Source organism: Schistocerca nitens, chromosome 4 (assembly GCF_023898315.1).
Source record: "Schistocerca nitens isolate TAMUIC-IGC-003100 chromosome 4, iqSchNite1.1, whole genome shotgun sequence".
Lineage (NCBI taxonomy): Eukaryota > Metazoa > Arthropoda > Insecta > Orthoptera > Acrididae > Schistocerca > Schistocerca nitens.
Genome location: NC_064617.1, coordinates 837,761,602 through 837,787,841, shown reverse-complemented (window position 1 = coordinate 837,787,841; position 26,240 = coordinate 837,761,602).

Sequence of the window (26,240 nt, the reverse complement as noted above, 5' to 3'; positions counted from 1 at the left end):
TTCAGAGCACGCAATGTTACCCACGCATTGCGTGATGAGGTCGCAAAAACATTACACGATTTGGAATCACAAGGTGTAATTGAACGTGTGCAGGCTTTTCTCTGGGCATCACCCTTAGTAATTTTGCCAAAACCTTCGGGAAAATTGAGACTTTGTGTGGACTTCAAGGCAACAGTGAATCCACAACTAGTGATTGCAACTTTTCCTTTACCCCGCCCGGAAGATCTTTTTGACAAACTGTGCCTAGGTAAATATTTTTCGAAGTTGGACCTAGCAGATGCATACTTGCAAATACCGGTGGACGAAGAATCCCAGCGCGTTTTGGTGGTTAACACGCATCTTGGTTTGTATCGATTCAAACGACTGCCATTCGGGTGTGCATCCGCCCCTGCATTGTTTCAGCAATATCTGCAAACTGTTTGTGTGTCGATCCCTACTGCAGCAAACTATCTGGACGATATTGTGATCTCCGGAAAGACGGAAGAAGAACATTTAGCCAATCTCAAGACATTATTTCAGGTCTTGCGACAAAATGGTCTTCGCTTGCGGAAGGACAAATGTGTTTTTTGCTCGTGACTTACCCTACCTGGGACATGTACTCAATGCCCAAGGCATACATCCTAGTCCCGAGCACCTCCGTGCCATATAAGACTTGCCTTCGCCGCAGAATTTGAAGCAGCTACAGAGTGTGCTGGGAAAAATTAATTATTATCATCGCTATGTTCCCCATGCCCCTTCCATTTCAGCTCCGCTTCATCGCTTACGCCGAAAAGGTGTTCCGTTCGTCTGGACGACGGAATGCGAACGCGCCTTCCGCCAGTTGAAATCGGCGTTGCTTTCCAATACTTGCCTTACGCCATTCGATCCCCAGAAGCCCATTTTGTTGATGGTGGATGCATCGGATTTCGGGATCGGTGCTGTGCTTGCGCACAAATATGGATCGCATGATCGCCCTATTGCCTTTGCGTCCAAATTGCTCTCGTCTGCGCAAAGAAATTATTCACAGATCGAGCAAGAAGCATTGGCTCTCGTATTTGGTGTTACAAAGTTTCATGATTTCTTGTATGGTCGTCACTTTACCATCATCACAGACCACAAACCTTTGACATCGCTTTTTCATCCGAACAAGCCTGTACCTCCACGTATAGCGCAGAAATTCATTCGCTGGTCTCTTTTCCTCTCGCAGTACCGCTACAATATTTTGTATCGGTCCACTGCTAAGCACGGAAACGCCGATGCGTTGTCACGTTTGCCTGTTGCTGAGGATAGAGCATTCGATTCCTCCGAACTTGCTTGCATGTTCATTGATTCGGAAACCGATAACGTGGTTGAATCGTTTCCGATTGATTTTCGACGTGTAGCTACAGCCACAGCTGCTGACCCTGTACTTGTTACCATTCTGCGTTTTGTTGCTACACAATGGCCCTTGTCAAAGTCATGGATCGGGGATCCGTTGGTTCGCCGATTTTTTGCTCACAAGGAGTGACTTTTTGTTCGACGTGGTGTTTCGCTGTTGCGTTCCGATAACGATCAGTCCAGGGTCGTGGTCCCACGTTCGTTACAGTCCTCTGTCTTACGGCTTCTCCACCAAGGACATTGGGGTATAGTGAGAACGAAACAACTTGCTCGTCAGCACTGTACTTGGTTCGGAATCGATGCTGCGATTACGAATATGTGCTCTTCTTGCATGGCGTGTGCCGAACAACAATCCGCTCGATTGTTGGTTCTGGTCGATTGATTCAGTAATTTTCCTTTTGTTGTCCGATGTCTTCCACGACGTCATCTGCCACCATCCAAGCGTTATCTGCTATCTTTTGCATTGAAGGTCTGCCACAGACTATTGTTTCCGACAATGGCCCACAATTCATGTCCGCAGAATTTCAGTCATTCTGCAAGGCCAATGGTATTCAACATCTGACGTCCGCGCCGTTTTCGCCACAGTCGAACGGTGCCGCTGAACGATTGGTCAGGACTTTCAAGTCACAGATGTTGAAATTGAAAGAGTCTCATTCTCGGGAGGACGCGTTATTGCTCTTCTCGTATCGCTCTCAGCCCCGAGATGGTCGCTCGCCGGCGGAGTTGCTTCACGGTCGCCCTCATCGCACCTTGATGTCTTTACTGCATCCGCCGCATCAGGTTCCTGTGCAGCGGCAGACGCCTGCTTTTGCTCCAGGCGACGTTGTCTACTACCGCCACTATCGAGGTTCACGGCGTTGGCTTGAAGGGCGCATTCTTCGCTGCCTCGGACGCGCTCTGTATCTGGTTTTGGGGGCCTCTGGTGAGGTGCGTCGGCATCTCAATCAGCTGCGCCTCTGTCGTCGCACGGGTTCTGCCGCTCCCCGTCTGCTTTCAGCGACGGGGCCGTCAGGTCAGCGCCCTGGGGACCCATCTACTGGCTCGCCTCAGCCCCAGGTGTTACCGATGCCGCCTTCCATATTGCCCCATGGCGACGCGCCGCCGCCGCCGCCTGTTTTCCCGCCGGGGACGCCCGCAGTGGACGCGACGCTGCAACCGCCGGGCGCCTCCCTGGGTCACGCGCTGCCGATCGCTTCCCGTGACCAGTTGTCCTCCGACATGGAACTCTTACCCGCTCCGGACCATATGTCATCTTCGCCCGTCGGGTGCCCCGGCCCGAAGAGGGCGACCCCTCGGCCCCTCCTGCCTCTCTGCGAGCGCATACACCGCATGTTGGCGTGCACCCTGGAGCAGGTTTCCGGCGTATCCTAGCTCCCCTCGGACCGAATGGCAGGGTGCGGGTGGCACAGCCTAGCCTGTTGTTAGGCTCCCCACCTCGTCGCATACGTCAACATGGGGTCCTCCCCACGGCGGGCGGAAGCCTTATAACACAACCGTACGCAGATTTGCGGGGGAGGATTGTGGTGTCTCCGCCAGACACCACACTTGCTAAGTGGTAGCCTTTAAATCGGCCGCGGTCCATTAGCATACGTCGGACCCGCGCGTCGCCACTATCAGTGATTGCAGACCGAGTGCCGCCACACGGCAGGTCTAGAGAGCCTTCCTAGCACTCGCCCCAGTTGTACAGCCGACTTTGCTAGCGATGGTTCACTGACAAAATACTCTCTCATTTGCCGAGACGATAGTTAGCATAGCCTTCAGCTACGTCATTTGCTACGACCTAGCAAGGCGCCATGTTCAGTTACTATTGATATCGTAAATGTACAGACAAGAGATACGTTCAACATTAATGGATTAAAGTAAAGTATTCCACCATCTGCGTCCGTTTTACTAAGTTCTAATTTCCTTGTCCTGTTCCAGACCTCACGCCAGCCTGCGTGAGCTTAAACGCGTGCCTTTCGGCTTCCTCTAGCCTTCGTGGGTTGGCTCTCCTGCCAATCCACAACAGTAGATGTAGACTTCAGCATTCTTCAAAATATTATATTTTCTAGAATGAGATTTTCACTCTGCAGCGGAGTGTGCGCTGATATGAAACTTCCTGGCAGATTAAAACTGTGTGCCCGACCGAGACTCGAACTCGGGACCTTTGCCTTTCGCGGGCAAGTGCTCATTCTGGAAACATCCCCCAGGCTGTGGCTAAGCCATGTCTCCGCAATATCCTTTCTTTCAGGAGTGCTAGTTCTGCAAGGTTCGCAGGAGAGCTTCTGTAAAGTTTGGAAGGTAGGAGATGTGGTACTGGCAGAAGTAAAGCTGTGAGTACCCGGGGTGAGTCGTGCTTCGGTAGTTCAGTTGGTAGAGCACTTGCCCGCGAAAGGCAAAGGTCCCGAGTTCGAGTCTCGGTCGGGCACACAGTTTTAATCTGCCAGGAAGTTTCATTATATTTTCTATTTGTTTCAATCGCTTATCGTCAACGTCTTACTTCTGTACAAGGCTACACTTCAGAAAAATACGTTGGGAAAAAACACTATGACACCTAAATTTACAAACTACATACCCGCCCATGCTTCCACACAGGTTAACACTAAATATCTACAGGCGAACAATTTGTGTAGCGCAGGAGTAATTTTGTTCGCGAGTCGTTACTTACAGCTACAGTTACCATCCAGAGAGTAATATTAGGAAACAGAATATTAACACCAACTGCCAGTCACTTTCATTTTCTTTAGACGATTTAAGCAGCACTCGCCAGGAAAATTTTTAGGAGGGCCAACTTAATCGACAAATATCATCAAACTTCAGCCTGTTTACACGTAACATTTGTAAATTATTTACAAATGCCTTCATCTTAAATCAGTCTCTCTATTAGTGACAACAGTTTCAAAATCCCTATGGTAGTTCGGGAGGTTAGTCTTCACACACAGAACACACAGCAGTGAATTTTAGTTTATCGTACTTTAGCCAATTTGCATCAAAAGTTTATAAATTATAGACATAAACCTTCCTCGTGAATCAATCTCTCTTTTAGTGTAAACCGTAGCAAAACCACTACAACAGTTCCTGAGATTAATCTTCACATACAAGGAGAAATATTTTTATTTTACAATATGTATAGAAGTAAATTCTCTTTTTGGCAAATGATTTTCTTGCTATTGTCAGTTTGAATTCTATAATTTATCTGCTTCTACCATCATGTTACTTTGGCACACAAATAGCTAAACTGTTAGTATCTCACTTCCTAATCTAATTCCCTAAGCATCGCCTAGTTAATTCGACTCCATTCCATCACCCTTCTTGTACTTTCATTAATGTTCACCTTCTAACCTCTTTTCAATATACTATCCATTCCGTTCAACTGCCCTTCCAACTCCTTTGCATTGTCTGAGGGTATTACTACATCACTGGCAAATCTCGAAGATAAATATTTTTCTTCCTAATCTTTAATTGCCTTTACTAATTTCCCATTCGTTTCATTCCAACTTGCTTCATATATGGAAGGCTACAAACTCTTCTCAAACCTTCTCAACTACTACTTCTCTTTACTGTCCTTCGCCTTATGTACGCTGAGGTAACAAGTCATGGGATTGCAATACGCATATATACAAATGATGTACACAATGTTTAAAAGAAGAGTGCATTGGCGGAGCTGTCACTTGTACTCACGTGATTCATGTGACAAGGTAACCGGTGTGACTGTGGCCGCACGGCGGTAATTAAGTATCGTACACTAGTTGCAGAGTACGTACATTCCTTCGTCACTATAACGTTTCCCGATGGCAGTGAAATTTTTCAGCAAGATAATGCGCCTTGATAGAGTGGTTCGATGAACACAGTGGCATGTTCCAGTTGATGTGCTGGCCGCCCAGCTCATCAGATGTAAACCCGATTGGAAACATCTGGGATTTGACTGAATATGGCATCGGAGCTCGTCGTCATCCTCACCGGAATATACTGGAATTAGGTGAGTTGTGTGAGCAAATTTGGTGCCAACTCCCACCACAGACCTGCCAAGGCCTCGTTGCTTCCATGCCATGACATGTCGCCATTGTCATCAGTGCCAACGGTGTACATACCGGCTATTAGATAGGTGGTCGCAATGTTCTAATTGATCAGTGTAATGTCCTCGTTTCTCTTGCGTAGCCCTTCTGCATTGTCCATCCACTTTATAATCTTCCCTTCTTTGGTTAGCGCTGAAGTCTAACTATACATACAGTCGCTTGTGTCTTTTGCAAAGTGTCCTTTTTGCCGGCCGAAGTAGCCGTGCGGTTAAAGGCGCTGCAGTCTGGAACCGCAAGACCGCTACGGTCGCAGGTTCGAGTCCTGCCTCGGGCATGGATGTTTGTGGTGTCCTTAGGTTAGTTAGGTTTAACTAGTTCTAAGTTCTAGGGGACTAATGACCTCAGCAGTTGAGTCCCATAGTGCTCAGAGCCATTTGAACCATTTGAAAGTGTCCTTTTTATTTTCCTTTAGGGAGCATCGTTCCTACAGCGATGCACGTTTCTACAGCTTAGCCTGTCTCCTCTATCCAGGTACCAAGTACGAGTATCGACACTGCTGACGCTTATTCTGCTCATTGTCTTCATTGTACCGACATCATTTATCTTGCGGTACCTTGCCGTGGATACCTGTGATGTAATTTTTGGAACATAGGTGTTGTTGTTGTTGTTGTTGTTGTTGTGGTCTTAAGTCCTGAGACTGGTTTGATGCAGCCCTCCCAGTACGTACTGCAGCCTACATCCTTCTGAATCTGCTTAGTGTATTCATCTCTTGGTCTCCCTCTACGATTTTTACCCTCCGCGATACCCTCCAATACTAAATTGGTGATCCCTTGATGCCTCAGAACATGTCCTACCAACCGATCCCTTCTTCTAGTCAAGTTGTGCCACAGACTCCTCTTCTTCCAAATCCTATTCAATAGCCGGTTGGAGGGGCCGTGCGGTTCTAGGCGTACAGTCTTGAACCGAGCGACCGCTACGGTCGCAGTTTCGAATCCTGCCTCGGGCATGGATGTGTCTGATGTCCTTAGGTTAGTTAGGTTTAATTAGTTCTAAGTTATAGGCGACTGGTGACCTCAGAAGTTAAGTCGCATAGTGCTCAGAGCCATTTGACCCAGCCTATTCAATACCTCCTCATTAGTTATATGATCTACCCATCTAATCTTCAGCATTTTTCTGAAGCACCCCATTTCGAAAGCTTCTACTCTCTTCTTGTCCAAACTATTTATCGTCCATGTTTCACTTCCATACATGGCTACACTCCATACAAATACTTTCAGAAACGAATTCCTGACACTTAAATCTATACTCGATGTTAACAAATTTCTCTTCTCCAGAAACGCTTTCCTTCCCATTGCCAGTCTACAGTTTATATCCTCTCTACTTCGACCATTATCAGTTATTTTGCTCCCCAAATAGCAAAACTAAAAAAAAAAATGGTTCAAATGGCTCTGAGCACTATGGGACTTAACATCTGATGTCATCATTCCCCTAGAACTTAGAACTACTTAAACCTAAGGACATCACACACATCCATCCCCGAGACATGATTCGAACCTGCGACCGTAGCGGTCGCGCGGTTCCAGGCTGACGTACCTAGAACCGCTCGGCCACAACGGCCGGCTAGCAAACCCCCTTTACTACTTTAAGTGTCTCATTTCCTAATCTAATTCCCTCAGCATCACCTGAGTTAACTCGACTACATTCCATTATCCTCGTTTTGCTTTTGTTGATGTTCATCTTATATCCTCCTTTCAAGACATTGTCCATTCCGTTCAACTGCTCTTCCAGATCCTCTGCTGTCTCTGACAGAATTACAATGTCATCGGCGAACCTTAATTCTTCTCCATGGAATTTACTTCTTACTCCGAATTTTTCTTTTGTTACTTTTACTGCTTGCTCAATATACAGATTGAATAACATCGAGGAGAGGCTAGAACCCTGTCTCACTCCCTTCCCAACCACTGCTTCCCTTTCATGTTCCTCGACTCTTATAAATGCCATCTGGTTTCTGTACAAATTGTAAATAGCCTTTCGCTCCCTGTATTTTACCCCTGCCACCTTCAGAATTTGAAAGAGAGTATTCCAGTCAACATTGTCAAAAGCTTTCTCTAAGTCTACAAATGCTAGAAACGTAGGTTTGCCTTTTCTTAATCTAGCTTCTAAGGTAAGCCGTAGGGTCAGTATTGCCCTACGTGTTCCAATATTTCTACGGAATCCAAACTGATCCTCCCAGAGGTCGGCTTCCACCAGTTGTTCCATTCGACTGTGAAGAACATAGGTGTATGGAACAAACTAAAGACAGGACTCCTCAATTGCTGGTGCGCCAAAATATTTTGACCACAGCATATAGCGAGACTGGAGGACGTATGCTAGCAGTGTGAACACGTGGTGTGGTAAGTAAAGTATACAAGTGGAGCGTAGAGGACTGGCGAATCATTCTAGCGACGGTACAAGCCACAAATTGGGAAATTCACTGGTATAAGCAACGTTGCCAAAATATTATCGTGTACCCCAACGAGTGGGAACAGTAATCTTGAAAATTGTGACGTTGATCGACTGTTCGCGAGCTACCATCTTCAGCAGCTAAGGAAAATTGTTGAAGGGCGATGGAAGTACTACCAGGTGTCAAGCTGTTGGACGTCCACAGAAAGTGGATATCGGAGGCTTGTGATAGGTCTGACGATAAAACAAAATTCTGGTGCTGGCACAGTTGTTTCGCAGCACAGCATTCAGCACACAATGTTAAACATGTGGCTCCACAGCATGATCCCATGTTCTGCCAACGACATCGTCAATTACGACAGCAGTGGGCACAGGATAATCGAAATTGGACCATGGATCAATGGAAACATGCCATTTGGTCGGATGAATCATGTATCTTGTTACAACATGTTGTCAGATGTGTCCAGACACACTGAGTTTTCCGTGAATGGCTGCTCGAAATACGCCCTCCACCATACAGTATATGGCCCATGTATGCCTACGGGGGATGAATTATGCTATGAGGCACTTTCACGTGGCCTTCCATCGCACTTGTGGTTGTAACCGAAGGCACCCAGACACCTGTGGGCTATATGAACATTATTGCGGACCACATGCATTCATTCATGCTTGATGTCTTCCACGATGACGATGGCATTTCTCCAGCAGTACCGAGACTTAACACCTGCAGTGCCAGCAAGCAACATCACGTCATTGCTTCGAATATGCCTAACACACATTAATAAACTTACTCGATCATTTGCTATCTGGATAATTTCTGGTGCCGCCGTAACGAACATATCAACCACAAGGCCACAACTGCACTACAGTGGTTTTAGAAGCATAATTGCTCATATCTTGGTCACCAAATTCGCTGATCTGAATCCGATGGACATCTAGGAATCAATCGGGCGCCAGATCCACACTACCAACCCACCGGCCCGTAGTTTGCGGTAACTGCGAGACCTGTACGTAGACATCTAGTGCCACAGTTCTCTCTCCCATAGAGTTTTCGAATCCATGTAACGTAGGATGGCTGATGTATTGCATTACAAAGGTGAACCAACACGCTACTAAGCAGGTCGTCATAATGTTTTGTCACAAAAAAATGGTTCAAATGGCTCTGAGCACTATGGGACTCAACATCTTAGGTCATAAGTCCCCTAGAACTTAGAACTACTTAAACCTAACCAACCTAAGGACATCACACACACCCATGCCCGAGGCAGGATTCGAACCTGCGACCGTAGCAGTCCCGCGGTTCCGGACTGCAGCGCCAGAACCGCACGGCCACCGCGGCCGGCAATTTTTGTCACGTCATTGTATGATGTGGGCTAGTGATGGTCTTGGCTTGTGTAGGTGGACTGATCAGTTTTCTGTTAAGATCCGACTGTTTCAGTCCCGTTACAAATAGTAATTACAGCCTGGTATTAACTAACGGCAGCCACGTCTTAACAATCACGCATGGTACTATCGCAGGATTTTTCGGGGTGACTAGGCCAGAATCGTGCTATAGTGGTTAGAGCAGCTTGACAGTGAACTCACGTCGATGTCGTGGCCACCAGATTCGCCTGATTTGAGCCTCATGGAACACACCTAGGACGCTACCGGGCGCCATCTCCATGAACAGAAACCACTGGCCATTGTTACCGGAAACTGCGAGACTTGTGCACAGGTATGTGGTGTCACATACCTCAACAAACGTACCAAGGTATTTTCAAACCCATGCAGCACAGAATCGCTGCTTACAGCATTTTAAAGGTGTGTCAGTATACTGTTAAAGAGATGGTAATAACGTTTGGTGCCTCAAGGTATTTGAAGTAGAGAGTTGCATAATATCTTATTTTCATTTTATCAAAACATATTAATTGTATACTATTGTCTTCTATATTCTATAAAATCACACTAAGAATTGGGGAAAACTGTGATGGAATGAAAAATTTCAAAATGTTGCAAACTCCTTTGCAAAATAAAAAGTATCGCTTACATGTATTCAGGAAGAGATTCCTTTGTGGAGTTAAAATTTACTAGTTAATGAGGTGCATGTATGTAAAACTAAAATTAGTAATTATTGAATTTTACTCCTAATACACTCCTGGAAATGGAAAAAAGAACACATTGACACCGGTGTGTCAGACCCACCATACTTGCTCCGGACACTGCGAGAGGGCTGTACAAGCAATGATCACACGCACGGCACAGCGGACACACCAGGAACCGCGGTGTTGGCCGTCGAATGGCGCTATCTGCGCAGCATTTGTGCACCGCCGCCGTCAGTGTCAGCCAGTTTGCCGTGGCATACGGAGCTCCATCGCAGTCTTTAACACTGGTAGCATGCCGCGACAGCGTGGACGTGAACCGTATGTGCAGTTGACGGACTTTGAGCGAGGGCGTATAGTGGGCATGCGGGAGGCCGGGTGGACGTACCGCCGAATTGCTCAACACGTGGGGCGTGAGGTCTCCACAGTACATCGATGTTGTCGCCAGTGGTCGGCAGAAGGTCCACGTGCCCGTCGACCTGGGACCGGACCGCAGCGACGCACGGATGCACGCCAAGACCGTATGATCCTACGCAGTGCCGTAGGGTACCGCACCGCCACTTCCCAACAAATTAGGGACACTGTTGCTCCTGGGGTATCGGCGAGGACCATTCGCAGCCGTCTCCATGAAGCTGGGCTACGGTCCCGCACACCGTTAGGCCGTCTTCCGCTCACGCCCCAACATCGTGCAGCCCGCCTCCAGTGGTGTCGCGACAGGCGTGAATGGAGGGACGAATGGAGACGTGTCGTCTTCAGCGATGAGAGTCGCTTCTGCCTTGGTGCCAATGATGGTCGTATGCGTGTTTGGCGCCGTGCAGGTGAGCGCCACAATCAGGACTGCATACGACCGAGGCACACAGGGCCAACACCCGGCATCATGGTGTGGGGAGCGATCTCCTACACTGGCCGTACACCACTGGTGATCGTCGAGGGGACACTGAATAGTGCACGGTACATCCAAACCGTCATCGAACCCATCGTTCTACCATTCCTAGACCGGCAAGGGAACTTGCTGTTCCAACAGGACAATGCACGTCCGCATGTATCCCGTGCCACCCAACGTGCTCTAGAAGGTGTAAGTCAACTACCCTGGCCAGCAAGATCTCCGGATCTGTCCCCCATTGAGCATGTTTGGGACTGGATGAAGCGTCGTCTCACGCGGTCTGCACGTCCAGCACGAACGCTGGTCCAACTGAGGCGCCAGGTGGAAATGGCATGGCAAGCCGTTCCACAGGACTACATCCAGCATCTCTACGATCGTCTCCATGCGAGAATAGCAGCCTGCATTGCTGCGAAAGGTGGATATACACTGTACTAGTGCCGACATTGTGCATGCTCTGTTGCCTGTGTCTATGTGCCTGTGGTTCTGTCAGTGTGAACATGTGATGTATCTGACCCCAGGAATGTGTGAATAAAGTTTCCCCTTCCTGGGACAATGAATTCACGGTGTTCTTATTTCAATTTCCAGGAGTGTATAAAGGAAAATTTATAGTAGTATTTCCATAGCAATGCACTTTATGAATTCGGTAGCAATATGGGGGAGGTCAGACTTTAGTATCCCCTCTGCAACGAGGTCATTAGGGACAGAGAGAGGAAAAAGCTCAGATCAGTTAAAGAATAGGGAAGAAAATCGACAGAGTCCTTTTAAAAGGAACGATCCGATCTTGAGTTCGGTAGCACAGACGAGGAAACTGTCTTAGGGCATTTCGCGTAGATATTGTGGTATCGATAGCTACGATGCCACAACGTAGGTCCGCTCTGCTAGGTTTGCACTACGAGAGTCACAGACGACAGCACCCTCTAGCCGGTGCTGTCGAGGTCAACGAGCTCCGCGACGGTTTCAGCCCATTTTCATCAGGTGTAGATAGCCAGGAGACTTCGCTTCAACTTCGCACCACCTGGTAAGTTATGTAATATGTTTGCATATGTTTATCCACTAGTAAAGGTGCTTTAACTGTATTGGCAGTACCGACGTAATTTTCCTTTCCCCGTTCCTACCCACGCGCCGCGTCCCAGGCGGGATACAAAAGATATAAAACATATAGTGTGGCTTGTAGAGAAGGTGGCACATTCTGACCAAAGCCACTTCGGTGGTAGTGCAGTGTGCTTCTGATATAACGTTAGTGGAGGTGATCGATGACGACAGTGGGTAGCCCCAGTTCGGGAACCAATAAGGTAGTAATTCGTGTTTGTTGTGACAGGTCTGATTCATTAAACTTGTCTTTGGCTTCCACTTCAGTCAAGTGATAAAATTTACGAGTGACTATTACAGTTTATTTCTCTGGTACCGATTTCATTAACATTTTTGATATGTTACTTATTCTGTTTATACATGGTTCATCAGGACTTCTGTTTCTTCTCTTTGTTGCTAACTGGATTTCTTCGTGCTTTGCAAAGCAGGGATAGAATCATGGCTGATGATGAGTTTTCTGGCTTGAACAGAGATTTCTCTATGTTTGCAGAACCTTTGGAGAGGGACATTGCAAATCAAGCAGCATGTACTTGTGATGAGACTGTTTTCCGGAAACAGTCTCACCACATGTGCAAATCAGTTATGAAACTCCCATTTAACTGAATACTTAATTTACTTCAGTAACCAGAAGCTTGTTGTTTACCCAGAAAATTACAGAAAAGAAAAGATAAACATACCAGTGATGGATAGAGGACACTTGGTCCTAGGCCTCTGAAATTGTGGGAGATCACCAGACACTCTGAATTTTTTAAAGAGCAATCATTTGATTTGGAACCTGCCGCTAACGTAAACAAATGGTAAGGTAGAAAGTAACACGGGACGGTTACAAGGTAGAGTATCGCAATGGCCAAAGAAAGAGACTGAAGATAGTGACATGAGTTTTTTGGTAGCGTATGGTAGGGCACAAGTCATTCGTCAACCAGTTAGGGGAAGGAAACGACTTTTTGTAGTGATCAGTTTGATCGGTTAGCGCTCAGAAGGTTTTGAGCTAAGATAATCAAATTCTGTTGAGATACGGAAAACGCAATAATGCGATTTTTGTCCTACTTCACATTCGGTTAGAAATCTCTTATTTTAAGATCTGAAACCTCTACCATCCGATATGCTGCAGAGCCTCCTGAGGCAATGCGCCGGGGACTTAAGAACATTTCGGGCTAACCTTGACTTAGCCGCTGCCAAGGGTCGTTGGTTCCACCAATGACTGATTCTACTGCCACCACAACCATCACCTGCAATACTATGGTGAGATGAGGTGAAGAAAATTAGTCAATTTTTCGCAATCCGATTAATTCAACCTTCGCTCTGGAGACATGCATATGTCAATATGTTCATCTTCGCCCACAGGTGTGACAATTTTCCTTTCTGTAGTATGACGTACATCCTTCAACCTTACGACAATCACTAGGCATTCAATGATTATAAGTAAATTTCTTGCGGGATTATTAGCTTCCCCCACCCCTGACCCCTATGTCTGATATTCCAAGGATATTAGAGGAAAATTGCCACAGGTTGTGATTAAAATGTTTATTTGCCTTTGATTTTACCTTGTTTATGTTGCCACAGGCTGCCACTCTTCAGTATTCACTTTGCAACAACAAATTAAAGTCATTGTAATTCTTAATTCATTTAACATACATAAGTTGCCCATTATATTTCTGGAGAGTACATTTGCGTAAGTTTTAGCAATGCCTACCAGAATTCGATTCATTAACCTGGAGCGTCGGCTTCCCCTCTGAGTAGAGAGAAGAATAAAATATTAAACGACCTTCCACACATTTTTTTTACTCCTGTCAGGATCCCATTTACATTTTAACCCCATCTCCCCGCTCATTTTTGGCGACGCTTGCAAGGATTCACTTCACTTGCTGCGTGCGTCAGTCCATTTTACAAATGTGGAAGAATCCTCACTCATTTTTGCCTACGATTCGGTGACCTGCGGTCTTCTGACGTAGCAGTTAGATTGCAAAGCGTAAAAGTCAACAGAAGAATCCGTCCAGAATGAGATTTTCACTTTGCAGCAGGGTGTGCGCTGATATGAAACTTCCTGGCAGATTAAAACTGTGTGCCGGACCGAGACTCGTACTCGGGACCTTTGGTTTTCGCTGGCAAGTGCTCTACGAACAGAGCTACCAAAGCACGACTCACGACCTCTCCTCACAACTTTGCTTCCGGCAGGAACTCACTTTTCCGCGAAAGGCAAAGGTCCCGAGTTCGAGACTCGGTCCTGCACACAGTTTTCATATGCCAGGAAGTTTCATAGAAGAATACTTCACTATCTCAGTAATAATTAATTTGAAAATGGTTTAAATAATTTAAGTGCTGGCGTGTGTATTTTGTTGCTAGTGACTTTGGTTGCTTTGTATGGTCTGTCGTTGTCGAGAAGAATATCATCGTTGATCATCTGGAGGAGGTTTTACTTGTGAGTGTTTTGTATTCGTCCAGGGTGTGTTACGGAGAAATAGTAATTATGTCGAGATATCCAGTATTTAGAGTAACCTTGGATACGGGAAAAACGGAAATAGATGCAACTGAATTTAAAGGAAATTCAAGTGAATAATGAGGTGGTGTTCTGTACCTTGTTCACCGTCCGAAATGTAACTTAACAGGGCTCAGGATGTCTTGCAATTGGTGTGATATTTGTAAACGTTATGGACATTTCGCAGCAGATTGCACGGAATGTGTTTGGTAAGATAGTAGGGGGAATCAGGAAGCAGTGTAGGTAACGGATGAGAATCTTCTGGGAATAGAGTCTACGAAGTTAAAAAAAATTATTATGGCGATAATAAGAAACAGCATGGAACGAATTAGGGGTAGCATGACATTGTCCTCCTATTTGATACATTTCACGACTTTGCCCATATGTTTCAATGTCACCACCGAAGATTTTGTAACGCCCGTTTTCAGTTACGTGGCTTATGAAGGATGCAGTTTGATTATAGATTGTCAGATGCTGAATGAACTTAGAAATTTAGCGGACCTCGTTAATTTTACTGACCAAGAACCAGTCGAAACTATACGGAAGAACGATAGAAATGAACCTTTTGGATACGAATTTTTCGTTGGATTACAGGAAATATGAGAAGAGTAATAGGATTGGACACGTTGAACAGTACGAATTTGAATGAAAAGAAAGAACTTAATGGGATACACCAAAGCTAACGACGACCGGAAATACGAACAGAAGAAGTAGTACTCCTGGAAGACAGAGAGAAGATACAATAGCAAATGAAGGAGAGGCAGGAAAGATACGCAAAATTGGGAAAAGTGAAAATAAAATCTTAGAAGGGCAGCAAGAAACGAGAATATTGGGGGATGTAACTGAAGCAATCAAGATAAAATTTGGAGAAATTAGTATTAAATATAAGATATCTATAGATGTAACGCACGCTGGCCCAGTAATCAAAGGGAAGTCCCGAGAGAGAGATAAAACTGTAGAAACACGAGACGTAAAAAAAAAAAAAAATAAATAAATAAAAATTTAAAAAAAACTTATGGGAAAAGTGGGGAGAAAGTGAATAAGCTACAGCAGGGAAAATTAGGAAATGATATACACAGTGCTGAAGAAGATGACGTATAAATTCGAATGCGTTGGCCTCGTCACGGCCCGGCAAATACCAGGTCAGATATGTGTGCGGTTACGTGTGGGAAGATGCAGTAGCTATTATGTACAACAGTGTAAAAGAGTGCCACAGTCGTTTGGAAACATGTTTGTTAGGTAGGTGTGCAACAGGATAGTCATGGTGAGATGGGTGGGGGGGGGGGGGGGGTGGACGATTGGTTCAAATGGCTCTGAGCACTATGGGACTTAACTTCTGTGGTCATCAGTCCCCTAGAACTTAGAACTACTTAAACCTAACTAACCTAAGGACATCACACACATCCATGCCCGAGGCAGGATTCGAACCTGCGACCGTAGCGGTCTCGCGGTTCCAGACTGTAGCGCCTAGAACCGCTCGGCCACATCGGCCGGCAGGGGGGGGGGGGGGGGGACGTAGTTATGTCGGACAGACTGATGTCATTTGATGTCTACCCTTCCTCATGAACTGGTTCGACCCTCATGTGGCTGTGAGCGTTAGAACAACATGGTTGAGTACACGTTTGCATAGCACACCAACATTATCTTTCTGAATGCGAAGTCACGGTTATGTAATAGCTGCTCGTCGCTTGCACCAAGATCGTTCGCCATAAGGCCAGACTCCACCGTAATTGCATACCCTTTTCGACATAATTACGCATTGGCTTCGAGAAAGGGTACTTTCACCATCAGCACGCGTGACTGTATTGCTCCAGGGAAACGTCACACACCCAAACAAAAGAGGCCGTATTGCGTCACGTTGACGACAACCTGTCAACGAGTTCATGAGCAATATCTTTCGCTTTTGACGAGCGGAATCGTAAAAGCAATTGATGTACTGAGTCACGGTAATCAATTTCTTGTAAAAGTCGTCGTGTTATCAACATGTTTTCAAATGGTTGTAGCACAGAAAGAGTACCATTCCGGATACGGGTTCCAATTCAAAACATTATCTAGTAACTTTCCTCTGTGATTCTTGAAAGTTTGTAACTAGAATTTTCGACCACCCTGAAGAGATGTATCACAAAGTTGTACTACAAAAGTAAGGAATTATCACGGAACGCTCATGCAATGTGTAGACTAGAGCAGACTAGGAAAGGAAATGAATATAGCATACGAGTTGGGAACTTTGGGAGCGTGGAGAACGTACCATGGTCGCACCAGTTATGATGTGTATAATGCAAAGATAGCATGGCTGCTGGAGACAGAGTTTTGTTGAGATCCAGGGTAACTTTGTCTCTTTTTCACATTTATCTTGCAAAATTCTGACATCAAGTCACAATCGACTGTTTTCCCTATGAACTACTCAAATCCTTTGGAGAGAAAATGGATGTAATTTTTTTATTTATTCTTTCGCACATCCTCTCCCACTCCTCGTGTGTCCTCATACTCCTTTTTAGATTTGTTTTGTATGTTGGATAATTTTCTGGTGTTTGAGTGAGTCTGGTAATCTGTGTCTGTCTCCGTGACTGTGTCGTCTGCTACTTGTGGGGGCGATTTCATGGATTCTGCCCTGTAATACCAAGTCATTGCCAACTTATGACCACCAACGTAGGGTGCTGAATTCAAAGAAGCGTAGAGAGCTGCACACGCAGTGCACCACGGTTGGCTATCCTTGGGAAGTCCTGCTCTTCCCTACGCAAAGAACGGAAAGAGAGCGGGTCTTCGACGGAGCCATGTTAGGCTCTAGGGCGCTGACTGTCAAGGAGTGGAGTTGAGTTTTGTGTGTGCCCCGAATGATCTCAAGAATGTTGCACTTGTATGTGAGATCTTTAAGGTAAATTAACTACTAATCCGTGCCTTTCACAGGAAAAGCTTTCAGAAAGTAAAAGGGGAGATTTATTTTATTATTTCATGCTAGGATACTGAGCTACGAAAGATTTTGTTAGTTAGGTCTTTGTCTTGATAACGGAGGCGAAATCATGCGTGTGCGTGGAGATAAATTTGACTTACACACATCAAAAAAAGTTTTGCATCATCGCGGTTCCCAGAACGCCTGAAGGTAGACGTTTACTGTGGATACTGTATCACAGACAAGGTCACTAAACCCTTACAGAGATGTAAACAGCCGTGCATCAGCAGTGACTATCAGACGGAGGGGGTCCGACAGCCGATCAGTTTCAGTCATTCCACCAGGAAGGAGGTACACGGCTCGTGTTGTCTGTAGTTCGACCATGTCTAGACGGCCAATACCGCGGTTCGATTTCGTCCGCAGTTACTTCGTGCCAGGAAGGGCTCTCAACAAGGGAAGTGTCCTCGCGCCTCAGAGTGAACCAAAGCGATGTCTTTCGGACATGGAGGAAATACAGAGAGACAGGAACTGTCCATGACATCCCTCGCTCAGGCCGCCCAAGGGCTACCACTGCAGTGGATGACCGCTACCTACTGATTATGGCTCGGAGGAACCCTGACAGCAACGCCACCATGTTGAATAATGCTTTTCGTATAGCCACAGAACGTCGTGTTACGACTCAAACTGTGCGCAATAGGCTGCATGATGCGGAACTTCACTCCCGAAGTCCATGGCGAGGTCCATCTTTGCAACCACGACACAATGTAGCGCGGTACAGACGGGCCCAACAACATGCCGAATGGACCGCTCAGGATTGGCATCATGTTCTCTTCACTGATGAGTGTCACATATGCCTTCAACCAGACAAACGTCGGAGGCGTGTTTGGAGGCAACCCAGTCAGGCTGAACTCCTTAGACACATTGTCCAGCAACTGCAGCATGGTGGAGGTTCCCTGCTGTTTTTGGGTGGCATTATGTGTGGTCGATGTACTCCGCTGGTAGTCATGGAAGGCGCTGTAATAGCTGTACGATTCGTGAATGCCATCCTCCGACTGATAGTGGAACCAAATCGGCAGCATATTGGCGAGGCATTCGTCTTCATGGACGACAATTCGCGCCCCCATCGTGCACATCTTGTGAATGACTTCCTTCAGGATAGTGACATCGCTCGACTAGAGTGGCCAGCATGTTCTCCATGTACCCTATCGAACATGCCTGGGATAGATTGAAAAGGGTAGTTTATGGACGACGTGACCCACCAACCACTCTGAGGGATCTACGCCGAATCGCCATTGAGGATTGGAACAACCTCGACCAACAGTGCCTCGATGAACTTGTGGATAGTATGCCACGACGAATACAGGCATGCATCAATGCAAGAGGACGTGCCACTGGGTATTAGAGGTACCAGTGTGCACAGCAATCTGGAGCACCACATCTGAAGGTCTCGCGGTATGGTGGTACAACATGCAATGTGTGGTTTTCATGAGCAATAAAAAGGGCGGAAATAATGTTTATGTTGATCTCTATTCCAATTTCCTGTACAGGTATTCCGGAACACTGAGAACCGGCGTGATGCAAAACTTTTTTGATGTGTGTATTTATTGCATGTGGTTGAATAAGTCCTAGATTTAATCTGCGTGTGAAATATTTTGCTCTGGCAAGCACGGTTTCATTGTCAGTAATGGATTATTTTGGCACCAGTAGACCTCGTGGTTCGGGTCTGGACAGATAATCTGAAAGCTGCTTGCTTGCTTCGTATTAGCTCAAATTAGGATGCATGGTTCTGAGGTGAAATAATTGCGTGTGGTGTAACTGTTGGTCTGACGAGCACTGTTTTGTGGTAACTGAGCCATTGTCTCTAGTTTTCCACGTGGCCTTCAGCCTCACGGCCAATGGAACCGAAGCATGTTCAAAAATGTTCAAATGTGTGTGAAATCTTATGGCACTTAACTGTTAAGGTCATCAGTCCCTCAGCTTACACACTACTTAACCTAAATTATCCTAAGGACAAACACACACACTCATGCCCGAGGGAGGACTCGAACCTCCGCCGGGACCAGCCGCACAGTCCATGACTGCAGCGCCTTAGACCGCTCGAAAACGAAGCATGCTTGCACCGCCTTCAAAGAGGTTCTTTTCGCGTGTGGCTTGCGACTGACTTCTTCGTAACTCCGAGGAACGGACACATGGTGATTAAATGCAATTGCTGTCGTGGCACGTAGACAGGAATGAATGGTATAAGGTAATGTGAAGCGCCGTTCCTGGGACATGAAAAGAATGACAGTAGGGACTGCGCGACTGTGGTATACTTAAGCAAAAAGGTTATGTGAAAATTATTCAGCCAGGGTGGTGACAAGGTGAATGAGGTGGAGTAGAATTTGCCTGCTGGTCGACGCACTATACAATGAATGAATGCGCCACCCTCTAATGTGTCAGTTTTAGGATTTATAGCATCTGAAAGGATTTGTTGATTCTCTAAAGCTGATCATGGGAAGCAGTTTATTGTTCTGCTGGGACTCACTGGTTGTAAGCTCTTGGTTATATACGCTGGGAGATTTACAATGTGTAATTGATACTTTTGAGCTGGAAGAAATTTCAGTGCATGATTCAGTACGAGTATGTGAGAATGTGTGTGACGGTGTAGGAGAGAATGAACAATCAACAATCCCAATCACCTAAGAACGAGGGCACATTCTCACCAGTATTTCCTTGTGCAGTTAATATATATATATATATATATATATATATATATATATATATATATATATATATATATATCAAACCGCTTAGTTTGTATTTGAAAGAGTGCAGTAGCAATTGATGATGAAATTGTTATGTTAACTTTTAGCGATAGTTCCATGTCCTGTCCAAGATTGGATTATTATACTGACACATTCTTTTCACGCAAAATGTAGGTAGTTTTCAAGCTGAATATATCGGTATGTTCTTCAGAACAAAATGAGGTTGGCGTCCACTGGTTATAACAGATCCTTACCCACCATTTTGTCCTGCCGGTCCATCTGTACTCACAGTCCCTAAATTCAGCTGGCAGTACATAAGATTTTTAAAAAGATAGGTCGGATGTGGACGACCTGTAGGTCATATTTATTGATGGCTCATTGAGCATTACCATCATTGCTTCATTTGATTTCCTTGTTAGCTTTATCCGTTGCATAGTTAAATTAATGCTCACCATAAGTAAGTGGGATTATATAACCAGATAGGAGAAGTGATTTGCCGCATAAGAGTATTTCGATGAGAGCGCTTCACTGAGGCCATCTCAATAGCATTCGCTGTCCACATCTGCTATTTAGGGGATATGCTTCTAGATACAATCGGGGAAATGATACTAGCGAAAGAACTGATCATTCACCAACAAAAAACCAATAATTGCAAATCTATAATTCAATCGTTTCACCAGAAAAAAGGGCAGACACCTCTCAAATTAAAGAAGAGTTTTTTCGTGAGGTCGGAGAGAATATGATCAGAAAGAATCAAGGGGATGATATGGGAGGTACGGGAAAGTGGAACATTGGACAGATCATTGGCCGTTGTTACGCCAATGGAAGACTGCGTATTGACGATTAACTGTTCTTTTTAATTATGTTGGATCTGATGACGCACTGTGCAAGAAGCAGAGACGGTTAATGAGTTGTTAGCAGACGTCATAAAGCTGTCCAGTTAGGCTTTTGCAAAAGCGAGAGACGCTGTATGGTTGGGATTTAGCAGATGTAGAAAGCCGCTATATATAAAATAACATAAAACCGACGTGAGGAAAGTCGGTGACAATCTATGTTGGAAGAGGTGTGTATATAAACTTTTCGGATCTGCCACAAAAAACAACAGATATTAAATAATGTTGTGAGGTGCTTGGAGATAAGCAAAAAGGAGGCAAGGTAAGATAAAAGAACAAGTAATGTAAACTGATTTGATGTAAGGAAAAATTTTTGTATTTGCTTAGAACCAAATTATACTTGTGATATTTTGTGACAGAGTGTGATCTTTAATTTCGTGGGAGCCCCATGAATGAGCAAGGAATCACAAAGCAGTGGAAAAAGACAATAATAAATATTGTGGATGAGATGATGAATGGAAAGATTGACAACCGGAGCCGGTAAAAGTCAGGGGTATAAACTGATAGTTTTTGTGTGACCACAGTAGTTAGAGGTGGAGGCAATGACAGAAAGTTCGGCTAGCTGGGTGACAATCCGTGGACCTATTTGGTATGATGTAAAGCATGAAGGGTAAAGAGTAATTGCATGAGGGAAGGAATTATTTAAACTTCATGTCCGAGTTCCCAACCTACTTAATTCTACGGCAAGTCTGAAAAAATTTACGAATGATACTGTTGTATGACTGTGATGAAATATCATTTCGATGGATAATCTGTTAATCTTATTTCATTATGTGAGGACTACGATCAAATGGTCAATGAATTTTATTCTACTGGAAGACAATGTTTCCACGAGTATAATAATGATTCATAGAAATGTGATTACATCCTTAAATACAATCAACGACGTATTGCCTGTAAGAGCGAAATCTTATAATCCCGTCTAAATTCCATGTAGCCGCTATATTTAAAAAATCATCGCTTATTGCGACTTATCGTATAAAACGATATATGTTTTACTACATTTTCGGAAAAATGTATAGGCTATAACGCCCAATGTTCATTTTTGTTTGTTACACATTTGAGGATTACTAACAACAATGTAACGCTTATTCGTAAACTTTCATTTTCTGCAGACCGTTGGTTTCAAATCAGCCATCAAAACGAATGCTTCGTCAAATGCAACATGCATTCGCACATCTTAGATACAAAAATTAAACAAAGATAACTGATTGCTTTAAATGGGGCAGTATACTGTAGTGTGGATTACAGTACTGCATTTAAAAGTGAAAAAACTGCTTTGAAGTAAACAACACTGTCTTTACTGTGATCGCGGAAAAAGAGAAAATTACAATCCAGTACGTTATTTTTTCAAAGTACAGAATTGGAATAATAGCGTAACCGTTACTGATATTTTGTGATTATTTGTATTGGATATTTTCAACGTGTTAGCTACAGTGCGTTACATTTGTACAACATTTTAAAGAGAAACATAGGCGAAAGTGTAGGATATCGTGTAATTTATGTATAGAATACTGTCTTTTCATTTTGATACTGTTCATTAATTTTTGTAGCACAGTAGCTGGAAAGAAGTTGTGTCATTCATGACTCTTACACTGTACAGCACCTGCAGTAAGTTTGAATCATGCTCAACATTTTATCTCGTTCGTTATCTAAGACATTGTTCGACATTACTGAACTGTTTACATCGTTGCTACTTCTTTCTTCACTTATTAAAGGACTTTACATTCTGTTGGCATTTTATTGCTGTACATACAACATAAACAAAGATTCCTCTTTTTCTCTCTCCACGAGTACTGTATAGTAAATACTGTATCTATACTGTATGTTGCGCTAGATTTAGTTTTAGTCATAGGAAAGGGGAATTTTGTTAAAATTCAGTAAGGACGCGGTTGGGCGATGAAGTCTGGGGCCGCTGGCAGTGTGTGGTAATAGTTGGCAGCCAGTAGGCCAAACAGGGTAAACATGATGGGAGCTGCGATGGCGTTACTGCACGCACGATTTGTTTTGAGTGGTGCAACAACGAGGCAGGAAACTGCAGCATTGCTTTAAGTTATTGCGATGTATGAAGTGAGGCAGTAAGCCAGAGCCAGGAGTGGCGATGTGTAAGTCGGTGACGTATGAAATTTACCCCTAGCACAGTTTCTGTCTGACACTACGTCAGAAGCAAGGGGAAAAGCAGTGTAAATAGACGGGCAGTTTTAGCTAGAGACCGTGCGTGCCACGTCAGACGAGAATCGGGTCTAACCTGTGCTGGTCTACGCCATAGGGGCCAGTCTGGCAGCGATGTTGTAAATATTCTGTGTAACCTGTTCGTTATTTCTATGTACTTGTTCGGGCTGTATTCCGCCTCCAGGGACACAACACCAGAACGGGACGGAACAGCAGCTGGGTGCTTGGAGATTGCTTGGTCTGCCTGAAGGAGGGCAGTGACAGTGGTCTGCAGTGCGTCTAGGATGGGCCACGTTCGCTTCCCACCTGGCGTACCAGAGTCCGGGCGAGACGTACACTGCAGGAGGCGCAGGAGCGCTGTGGCAGCAGCAGAGTCGGTGGCAGGTGTTGCCATCCGGCAAGCACCACTAGCGGCAACTTGCAGCACGCGTCCAGGAGGGCGAAGGTTCGAGTCCAGTCCAGTCTCGGGAGCAGCAGTGGACGAGGGCCAAAGTCACCAGTACATCCAACTTCGACCCATGGTCGGACAGAGCAGGCCAGATAGGTCGGAAGACAGCGGGGACCAGGGACTGTAACAGCTCCGGAATCACGGGCAGCTACACGCTGCAAGACGAAACGCCTCGGCGAGCGGCCACCGGGCAGAGTGCAACTGACTTCCAGCTGAGCGGCCTTGCAGATGGCAGCAGCGGTGTCGGCATACCAGGAGTTGCTGAGCCGGCTGGACTCACAGAACAGCACACCGGCATTATGCTGCACCCATCGTAGTACCGTAAATTATGTGAATAAAGGAATACTTCCGAGTACTACTGTATCACTCTGCACTGCCCCTTGATGCTATTGAACTTGCTCGGCCTCCTGACGAGAAGCGGCGAGGTGGGTCCCGGCTTCACCTCGGCCATCTGGAGTCCCGGGTTCGACAAGCGACACCCCGCAACATGTATTTCTGCTACTTTTTGAAGAATTGACTTTTTTTGCAGCATAAATTTTACAGGAAAACCCCATTTGCGCGACTATCGGCTACAATGACAATAAACCGCCCATCCCTTCGACATCGTTATAATCGGTTTCGATTGTATTTCATGTAAGTGAAACTTCCTGGCAGATTAAAACTGTGTGCCGGACCGACACTCGAACTCGGTCCCGAGTTCGAGTCTCGGTCCGGCACACAGTTTTAATCTGCCAGGAAGTTTCATATCAGCGCACGCTCTGCTGTAGAGTGGAAATTTCATTCGTATTTCATGTACTTTGTAAAGTAATTAGAGTATAATGAAATCTTGATACAACATGAGAAAAACAAATAAATTTAATTTTCTTCATATTTTGCAGCTTCAAATGTGACTGTACTCAATATATTCACGGCATGAATTAAAAAACGCCTTCAGTCACAATTTTTCGTGTTTAATTCAGTACATGATGCATTTCGGATTATTTGGAATATGCATTTCATCTCATTCAAGAGAACAAATAAACTGCCGGCCGAAGTGGCCGTGCGGTTAAAGGCGCTGCAGTCTGGAACCGCAAGACCGCTACGGTCGCAGGTTCGAATCCTGCCTCGGGCATGGATGTTTGTGATGTCCTTAGGTTAGTTAGGTTTAACTAGTTCTAAGTTCTAGGGGACTAATGACCTCAGCAGTTGAGTCCCATAGTGCTCAGAGCCATTTGAACCATTTTGAACAAATAAACTATGCATTAAGACGAATTACACCTAAAGATAGACTCACAGGGTCCGAAATGCATCGTGTACTGGATAAAATTCGAAAAATTGTGACTGAAGGCGTTTTTTAATTCATGCCTCGAATGAAAACAAATAAAAATCTCGAAAATATTACATGGTACCTGAATATGTTAATATGAATTCAAAGAAGCAAATCAAGATTGTAGTTATGTCTTGTATAGTTATGTCTTTGTGTGTGTCTAAACTGTATTTCTAATGTTCACGTTGTCAACCCGTTTGACGTCACACAGCCGCACGACAGCCAGAGGTGCGGAATCGCAGAAAGGAGGTGGTACACATTACGAGGTGGGCATTGTACCACAAGCAGGCGCGCGGACCGCTCTTAACAATGAATCAGGGTCAGCCACCCGACTGTGTCACGTGACAGCTGTTATGTCACGTCACTGGAGCCGCTGCGTCATTGGCCGGGCCACGTGCCGTGCTCTAAGCCGACGACAAAGTGAGGGATGCAGGCCGCCGGTCCTGCACTGAGCCACCCCGAACCGCCACACTCGCCGAGGGGTGTCTCGCAGCTCGGCCGCGAGAGATCAAAAACGGAGCGAGGACGGGATAATGTGGCGGGTTGCATACTTGACAAATCAAGGGAACGCTGTTACGTCAGAGCTAACAGGCATTCTTTGTTCCCCCCATAGTTCCGTGAATATGAAGAGCCCGTGAATCGTGGCTCTGCGGTCTCTTTATATTCGTCGAGTCGTTCGCTATTGCGAGTGTACGGCTAGTCGTGACTGATTGTTAGTACCAAAGATGCTGTTGTAAAATACCAGTTGTGAAGAAAACAGTTCTCAGAGGTATATTTCGCGTAATTTTGACCGTGATTCTTGATCATTTAAATCCAAAAGAACTCGTTTACTTTCAAATTTACCGAAAGTAACCGCGTCAGAATTTGCAGACGAACATAAAAAAAACGTATAACACAGAAACTTCAGTAAATAAAATCATAAATAACTAACGAAATGACTATAATTTTGTTCAGTTATAACTGAAGAGCTAAATAAACTAGAATTTGAAGAATATTTAATCAGGAAATGAGTTTACGGCATATTTCGATGGCCGGCCGTCGGTAATGCAAGGCAGTTGAAATGACTTTCAAATGTCATGGCAAGTAACAGAGACAGGAAGGATTTTTACTATTTATGGTAATGGAAAGAACTTTCTAAGTTGGTCTTCTCACGGAAAGAAGGGGGCAAGTCAACGGTTTGCTTCCACTGTTAGCATTACGTCTGTTAGGTCAGCTACGCTGCCACTGCAGATGTGACCGTTTGAGATCTTACTTTGTTTTGCTTACTTATAGTAATATTGTATGGTTTGAAGTGTGATATTAGCTTGGTTCTCTCCGGATCTTTCAGATGTGTGGATCACCTCAAGATGAGGCGAGAAGCCATCTGTTAATCAGCCTTTCTAGGGACTTTAGGTCAATGTCTCATGAGTTAGGCAGTGACTGCAAACTTTGAGTATTTCAAACAAATGAAACCTCACGAAGTAAGACA